Source organism: Arvicanthis niloticus, chromosome 5 (assembly GCF_011762505.2).
Source record: "Arvicanthis niloticus isolate mArvNil1 chromosome 5, mArvNil1.pat.X, whole genome shotgun sequence".
NCBI classification, from domain to species: Eukaryota; Metazoa; Chordata; class Mammalia; order Rodentia; family Muridae; genus Arvicanthis; species Arvicanthis niloticus.
In genome coordinates, this window is record NC_047662.1 from 9287113 (window position 1) to 9295880 (window position 8768).

The 8768-nt window shown below is 35.8% G+C and overlaps 1 pseudogene; it reads right to left on the reverse strand.

Annotated features, from left to right (window-relative positions):
- Positions 1 to 2048: 2048 nt before the first annotated feature.
- Positions 2049 to 5907, reverse strand: LOC117708373 (uncharacterized; annotated as a pseudogene).
- Between the last annotated feature and the right edge of the window lie 2861 nt (positions 5908 to 8768).

The following is an 8768-nucleotide window of genomic DNA, read 5'->3' on the forward strand; positions in this document are numbered from 1 at the left end:
AACTGGTTGCAATTTAAAAACTGTTGAGGGATATTCCAGACACACACCTTAACTTGCATGGTGTGTGAGCTTCAACACTCCTGATACAGCAATTGACAGAAATTACCTATAATCATTTGCTAGCCAGGGCCTCTACTGCTTCTACTAGTAGTTAGATTCTACTAATGATGAGTTTCTGTTTCAACAAATTCCAGTACTGAGAACAATGTAAGTTTATCATCGAGCAATTTCTCACAAGTGGAACAATCTCCTTATTTTTCTAATCAAGAAAAATATGTAGTGATATGGATTTGTTCCATTATAACCTTTGATTTTTCTTAGGTAATTTTCAGAGCCTTCTTGAATTTAGTTAAAATATTCTGAGGTAATGCATCAGCTTGGAGTAAAGATTTTCACATCTTTTTTCAAAGGTAATTCCAAATGTATTTCCAGGATGTTTGAAATTATAAACTGTGTGTGAGCATGTATCTCATTTACTACACAAAAATAATCCTTTAAACATTTACAGATCATATTTGTATGAATAGACTTACACATGAATTTAAGATGAATACCTGAATAATGAGATTTTGTGTTTTTGTTCAGAGTGTATGTTCTCATATGTGTAAAATGTTAGTATGGAAATCCAAGCAAGGGGTATGAATGGTTATCCCTGAAAACTACTTTTTTTTTTTTTTTTTTTTTTGGTTTTTCCAGACAGGGTTTCTCTGTGTAGTTCTGGCTGTCCTGGAACTCACTCTGTAGACCAAGCTGGCCTCAGAAACTCAGAAATCCTCCTGCCTCTGCCACCAGCGCCCGGTCCCTGAAATTATTAAGCCATGTTTTCATTTATTTTGGGGAGACATTTATCTCATACTCCCTTGAAATGAAGAGAGAAAGCACACTTATTGCTGAGGCTCTGAGAGTCAATACTTGTTTTCTGTTTCAATTCTTTCTAACTTAACCTAGTGCTACTATGGCAATAAGCCTGGAATATTGCACAGAATCTTCCCTATTTTAGTTAACACCAATCATTATCTCTAATTCAGTGTTTCTAACTTTTATAATGCTTACCACTGACACACAATTTTAATTATTCATGTGTGGGCAGACGAACCTGGAGTTGAATGAATGATTTTTCAGTTCTAAGACAATTGGAAATACGTGTTTATAATCCCAGCACTTGGGAGGCAGAGACAGGTGTATTTCTGAGTTCAAGGCCAGCCTGGTCTACAGAGTGAGTTTCAGGACAGCCAGAACACAGGGAAACCCTGTCTCGAAAAACCAAAAAAAAAAAAAAAAAAAAAAAAGTAGAAATACATGTTTGAACAGGCTCTTAAGCATCACCCATGAGACATTCCAATTCCAAAGAGGCTGTTACTAACCTGTTGATAATCACTACTATAATGTTTACATTACAGGTTTGCAGAAAATACTCATGTCTTCAGCATATGTTTTATGAGAGACATTTGTTGTAAAGATGCAACATATATTCATCTAAGTAACCCATGTGCAAACTGAAAACAACCAAGTCAAACTTGTTGCATCATTCAGATTTATTGACAGGACAATGGAAACAGAGTTGTTGAGCACAAAGGAGTTATACTCAATATTTTTCCTGAAACATAAAACCAGCATTTGATAAGAATCATGAATACTGGATACTCGAAATGTTCTTCACATCGGTAAGTATAATACAGGATAAAGAATATGTAGCGTCTGTGGCTCAGTTTGTAAATCACTCTTTTAAGTACAACTCGCCTGAATTTGTTCATTTGCATAAATTAAACAGAATGCTGCCCGTTGCATTACATAGTTTCAGGGCTATTGTACACACATTACTTACTTTCCTTTTGGAATGCATTACTGCTTTAACCATGAAAGTCTTATATAACACTATATTTTTATGGATTCCACACTTGCCTTGATCTGGCAATATTTGATGGTGAACAAGGAAAAGTTTAATGAAAGCTCTCCTACATTGTCACATTGTCAGAGTTTCACCAAGCACAAATAGTTGACATTATCTAAGATTTAAACATTAGATGAAGGATTTCACAAGTTTTTCGTAATTGTACTATTTCTCTAGTGTGAAACCTCAAATGTTGCAAAGAATACACAATGGATAAAATATATGCCACATTTTTCCCAACAGAAAAATTTTTCCCCACTAAAAAATTGAAGATGTTTCCATTGACCTGAAATGAAGTCAAAGATATATCCTCATGCATTACATCTGTTAAGTTTCTCACCCGTGTGAACTCTCTGTTGCGTTCTAACAGATATGCCAAAAGTAAAGGATTTACACTTTAAATACATTTGAAAATTTTAATACTCCTTTAAGTATTCTCTAATAAATTTTAACATGATATTTCTCAGTAGAAGGTTGTCTCATTTACTTCCTTCATAAAGTTCCTATACTGTGTAAAATCTCTGATAATTTCACAAACTGATATTGTGGGTAATGCATTTGTCATAAACACCTTATTTGTAAGGTTTCTCTCGTGTATGAATTCTCTGATGAACACTAAGATGTGATGGTTGGGCAAAGCATTTTTCACATTCTCTACATTTGTAAGGTTTTGCACCTGTATGAATTCTCTGATGAATACTAAGATGAGATTGCCTGGTAAAGCATTTGTCAAATTCACTACATCTTTAAGGTTTCTCTCCTGTATGAATTCTCTGATGAATTCTTAGCTTTCTTTTTTCAGTAAAGCATTTGGAACACTCACTACATTTGTAAGGTTTTGCACCTGTATGAATTCTCTGATGAATATTAAGATGCGATATTTGAGTAAAGAATTTGTCACATTCACTACATTTGTAAGGTTTCTCTCCTGTATGAATTCGTTGATGATTTCTCAGTCTGCCTTTTTCAATAAAGCATTTGTCACATTCACTACATCTGTAAGGTTTCTCTCCTGTATGGATTCTCTGATGAACACTAAGATTTGATTGCGCTGTAAAGCATTTGTCACATTCAGTGCATTTGTAAGGTTTCTCTCCTGTATGAATTATCTGATGAATTCTCAGATTGCCTTTTTGAGTAAAGCATTTGTCACATTCACTACATCTGTAAGGTTTCTCTCCTGTATGAATTCTCTGATGAATTCTTAGCTTTCGTTTTACAATAAAGCATTTGTCACATTCACTACATTTGTAAGGTTTCTCTCCTGTATGCATTCTCTGATGAGTTCTAAGATAGGATTGACTGGCAAAGCATTTGTCACATTCACTACATCTGTAAGGTTTCTCTCCTGTATGAATTCTCTGATGAATTCTCAGTCTGCCTTTTTCAATAAAGCATTTGTCACATTCACTACATCTGTAAGGTTTCTCTCCTGTATGAATTCGTTGATGAACTCTCAGTCTGCCTTTTTCAATAAAGCATTTGTCACATTCACTACATCTGTAAGGTTTCTCTCCTGTATGAATTCGTTGATGAATTCTCAGTTTGCCTTTTTCAATAAAGCATTTGTCACATTCACTACATTTGTAAGGTTTCTCTCTTAAGTGAATTTTCTTATGAACACTAAGATTTGATGGCGCAGTAAAGCATTTGTCACATTCTTTACATTTGTAAGGTTTCTCTCCTGTATGAATTCTCTGATGAATTCTCAGAGTGCGTTTTATGGTAAAGCCTTTGTCACATTCACTACACCTATAAGGTTTATCACCACTATGAATTCGCTGATGAATACTAAGATTGAATTTTTGTTTAAAACATTTTTCACATTCACTACATTTGTGAGGTTGCTTTCCTGGATAAATGCGCTGCTGACTTGAAGACAGTGTCTCTGGGTAAAGCACTGGTCAGGTTCACTACCTCTGTAAGAATTCACTCCACTATTGTTTTTCTTGTGCAATGGTTACGTTTAGAGTGAAAAACCTCATCAAATTCTGTATTTCTATTGTGTTCTTTCTTTCTTATGTGGATTCCTGATTGAGACTAATGATTGAGCACACATTTAAACCATTTGCACATTCTTTATACTTGCAAACTTCTTCAGTGTTCCCAGTTTTAGGTATTCTTAGGTTTGAGAATTGAAGAGATGCATCTCTGTGGTTAGTTTTATGAAGTGTACTTTGGGTAGATTCATGAATCCTATGCTGAGTTCATTGCAGTTAGAAGACTTCTCTTGGATATTCACAGGCTCATGGACAACGTACAATGTGTCTTGATCCAAGACCTTCTCATACATTCCACATATGTGATGATTTTCTGAAAAAGTGCAATTAGAGATGACAGGGATTACTCACATAGGTATGACGTGACTCAATAAACAGTGTTGGCTGAAGTTTTAGCTAAAATATACATTCTCATGGACTCATGCTCTTAAGAGAAATTTTTTTTTAATTATTACATGTATCCTTAGAAGAACCTCAAATCTGATCTACATCAGATGATAGGAAATGATAATTGCCTTCTAAAACTCATTTTAATATTATACCTCCTAACCACCTCAAAAATATTAACTCATAATTGCTCCTGCTTAAAGGAAATACAGGGGCAATGAGTGGATCAGAGACTGAAGAACAGTCCATTCAGACACTGCCCCACCTAGGAATCCATTCCACATGCAGATAAGAAACAAAGACAGTGTTGCTGACACCATTAAGTGCTTCCTGACAGGAGTCAGATATTGCTGTCTTGTGTGAGGCTCTGACAGCACCTGACCAACATAAATATGGATGCTTGCAGCTAACAATAGAACTAAGAGCATGGTGACCCCAATAGGGGAGTTAGGGGAAGGATTGAAGACCTGAATGGGTTTGCAACCCCATAGGATGAATAATATGAATCAACCAGACCCCCCTGATCTCCCAAGGACACAATCACCGAGCAAAGAGTATATATGAAAAAACTCATGTCACCAGCTACATATGTAGCAGAGGATTGCCATATCTGGCAACAATGAGACTGGGGGCCTTTGGTCCTGTGAAGGCTCAGTGGCCCAGCATAGAATCCTAGTCCAGTGAGGGGACATTGCAGTGTGTGTGTACTCTCATAGAAGTAGGGAAGAGGGAGGAAAGGGGAGGGGGAGTTACAGAGGAGGAACCTGGAAGGGAGAAAACATTTGAAATGTAAATGAATAAAATAAAAAATAAAAATGAAAGAAAATTGTACTTTGCAGAAGCTAGGACAAATAAGTGATAGATCTGTAATAAAATACAAAAAAGTAGATCTCTGAACAATGTAGCTCTAATTTTATGGTTACAATTTGATTCAGAGTGACAATGTGTAGAATTGGTAGGTATAAATTTATGATGTAACTGGCATTGACAAGGAAACCAGTAAATAGTTTTATTTCAGCATCCTAAATGAAAGGATAAATAATTATTTCCCAGAACTAAAACAATTGTCAAAACCTAAATAAAATATCTCTCCATAAAAACAGCTCTATATATACTTGAAACCTTTTGCAGTTTCTAAAATCTTAAATGAAGGAACACTAAAGCAATAGTAAGATTAATATACTGCAACTATTGTATATGCAGAAATAGAGCCTGCCAGTGGTGCTGCACGCCTTTAATCCAGCACTTGGGAGGCAGAGGCAGGTGGATGTCTGAGTTCAAGGTCAGCCTGGTCTACAGGGTGAGTTCCCGGCAGCCAGGGCTGCACAGAGAAACCCTGTCTGGAAGATTAGTGGTAAGGAGAGAGCTCAGAGAATTTAACACTGATTAATCTTCCAAAGAAAGCAAGGAAATGGAAAGAAAACACAATGAAACATTATGATTTTAACCAGAAAAAATTATGATTTTCCCTTTTTTTGGTAGTCTATAGATACTTCAGAGAGTTTCCATAAACACAAAATAGAAACATTCAAAAAAAAGAATCAGGAAGTCAACAAGAGGTGCAATCTTACCAACAAACAATAGATTGTTGTAATTCTCCAACATCACATCCATGTACAATGCCCTCTGAGCAAAAGTGAGACATTCCCATTCCTCCAGTGAGAAGTCCACAGCCACATCCTTAAAGGTTAACGGACCCTGGAATGGAAAATTACCTATTTACTACTGGACCAAAATCTTTTCTTTGATAAAAAAGAGTTAATTAAGATATACTTTGTGATACAAATGATTGAAGAAAATATTGAAAGACAAACATTTTCAAAAAGTGCAATGGAGAAGTGTCTGAAGTTCTGAACTGCTGCTCTTCCACAGACAATCTATACAATGACTTACTGTAATGCTCACATTTAGAAAGGCTCTCACCTTCATGAATTTCCTTTGGTTACTGAGACTTTAGCAGCAAATGAAAGGTGGGCCATAATCACTACATTTGAAAATGTAGATACTGTGTAAAATACTCATAGACTTCCTTCTATTTCTCTGAGAGTGCATGATGTCATAATTACATAAGCAGTAATCATTTACAGAATATAATATATACATTTGATGTCTAGATGCAATAACATAACTTTATGAAATAAGGGTTGATATCAAATAGAATCCCAGTTCCACATCATAAATTGTCAAATTATAAAGACAAGAAACATGCCTTCAAATTTTACAATGCAGAGTTTGCTGAAATATGGACATTTGCTTATTCCTGTGTGCAGCTGCATCTCACTTGTCTGTATTACAACAGATCTATTTAACAATCTGAGGACTCAGTAGAATGTTACATTCTTTCTAGATCAAACTGGTAGAATGTGAAATGCAGCATTAATGGATGAACTAAATGTCAGAGTTTTTCTTAAACAGAACAGAACTGCAGCATCAAGGCATACATTCAACATTCCATATGATACAGAAAATCAAATGCTTTGGGAAGTTATTTTATGAGAATATGTTCAAAACTACAAAGTAGAGCAACCAAAATTTGAGAATATTTAAATTATTTAATATTTTATATAAGTTGGTATAATCAATACATATAATAACAATTTCATAAGTTTTATATGGTCTTTCATTACAGATTGATTAGATATGTATGTCTGAACAAGTCGCATAAGTGGCAAGGCATTCCAATAGAGCAGAATCATTTTCTTTGATCAAATTTTGTTTTCATATTAAAGGAGAATTATACCAATTCTTCTTGAGTATTTAATAATTATTTCTCATATTAACAATTTAAAATTTTAATCTTCTAATTTTAACCTTATTTAATTTTCTTCAGAACTTGACCACTTGTGTATTAGAATTATAGCTTGCATAGACAAGTATGATCTACAATTCTTCCTTTGTTCATGAAAACTATATATAATACACTGGTTATGTATTGTCTCTATTACAACTAAACCTCAAAATGTAAACCTGAGGCATGAAAAAATGACTAAGAGTTAAAAGTACTTGCTGCTTTCTATAGAAACAGAATTTAATTCTTTCTAAACATATTACAGCTCACTACTATGTCTGACATCAGTCAGCAGGGTTTGGTGCTGCACTCAGGGTGTCAGGGGCATAATGTATCATTCAGTGTACATAAAGTATTCAGATGAACACTTATATGTAAGAAAATTGTATTGTAATGAAAAAGAGAAACATTGCCACAACCTTTCAGTTATGTAATGCATAATTTTGATCAAGAAGAATAACATAGGTTCTATCAAGCCTTCTTCCTTCTAAAGAACGAAACACAAAAAATTAAAAAGAACATTAATTTATGTATGAAAATTGATGGTTTATACACAGCACCAAGATGATGCACGATAGAAAACTCTCACTACTGTATTTCATGTGTTGAAAAGAGAAGGTGAAGACTACAGGACTTCCACTACTTCGAAAGATTGAAACCAAAAAGAAAGGAAACTAACCATTTCCATACTGAGATTTTACCACAGTGGCAGTATCTCTCATGAGACAAACAGATTTCAGGTGTAAACACTTCAATGATTACTGTGTGACATAAAATGTCAAAGAGTGTCAGGTCTTGGACAAGGTAACTCCATTTAATCTGCACCATCAGTCATGTAACACAGGGGTAGAGGGTGTGATTAGCAGGTCTCCACCTCCAAAAACTAAAATTAATATTAATTTTAATATTAATTAAAATATTAATAGTTCCCTTCTGTCCCTGGCCTGGATACCATTGGCTGGAGCAGTCCTCCAGCTGATCTGCTCGCCTCTGGAAACTGAGTCCGGAGGCACCCTACGGAGGTCACAAACAGCAGAGCTGCAGAGGTACCCAAGAGAGGTCAAGGACCGCAGAGCTGCAGGCATCCTAGAGAGGACATGGCCCACAGAGCTGCAGAGCAGGGGACACCATATCCTGAAGCATCATAGAGGAGCAACTACATACAGAGCAGCAAACACCTAGCTGGTCTACTACCGTAGACACACATATCCTGAAACATCCTAGAGGAGCCACTATACCCAGAGCAGCTGGAGCTCAGGATTGTAGAGTCATCCGGACCCTGAGGAGTTCTGACACAACCAAGATAACTGGAAAGGCAGACTCCAGTCAAAACCAGTGAGTGCAAGTAGCACTACAGCTAACCAAATGGTGAAAGGCAATCGCAGGAACTTAAACAACAGAAACCAAAGTTACTTGGCATCATCAGAACCCAGTTCCCCCACGATAGCAAGTCCTGAACACCACATCACACCAGAAAAGCAGGACTCAGAATTAAAATCACTTCTTATGATGATGATGGAGGACTTTAAAAAGGACATAAACAACACTCTCAAAGAATTTGAGGAGAACGCAGGTAAACAGGTAGAAGCCTTAAAGAAATGCAGAAAACACAACAAACAGGTGAAGGAATTACAGAAAACTATCCAGGATCTAAAAATTGAAGTAGAAACAATAGAAATCTCAAGGGAAACTACTCTGGAGA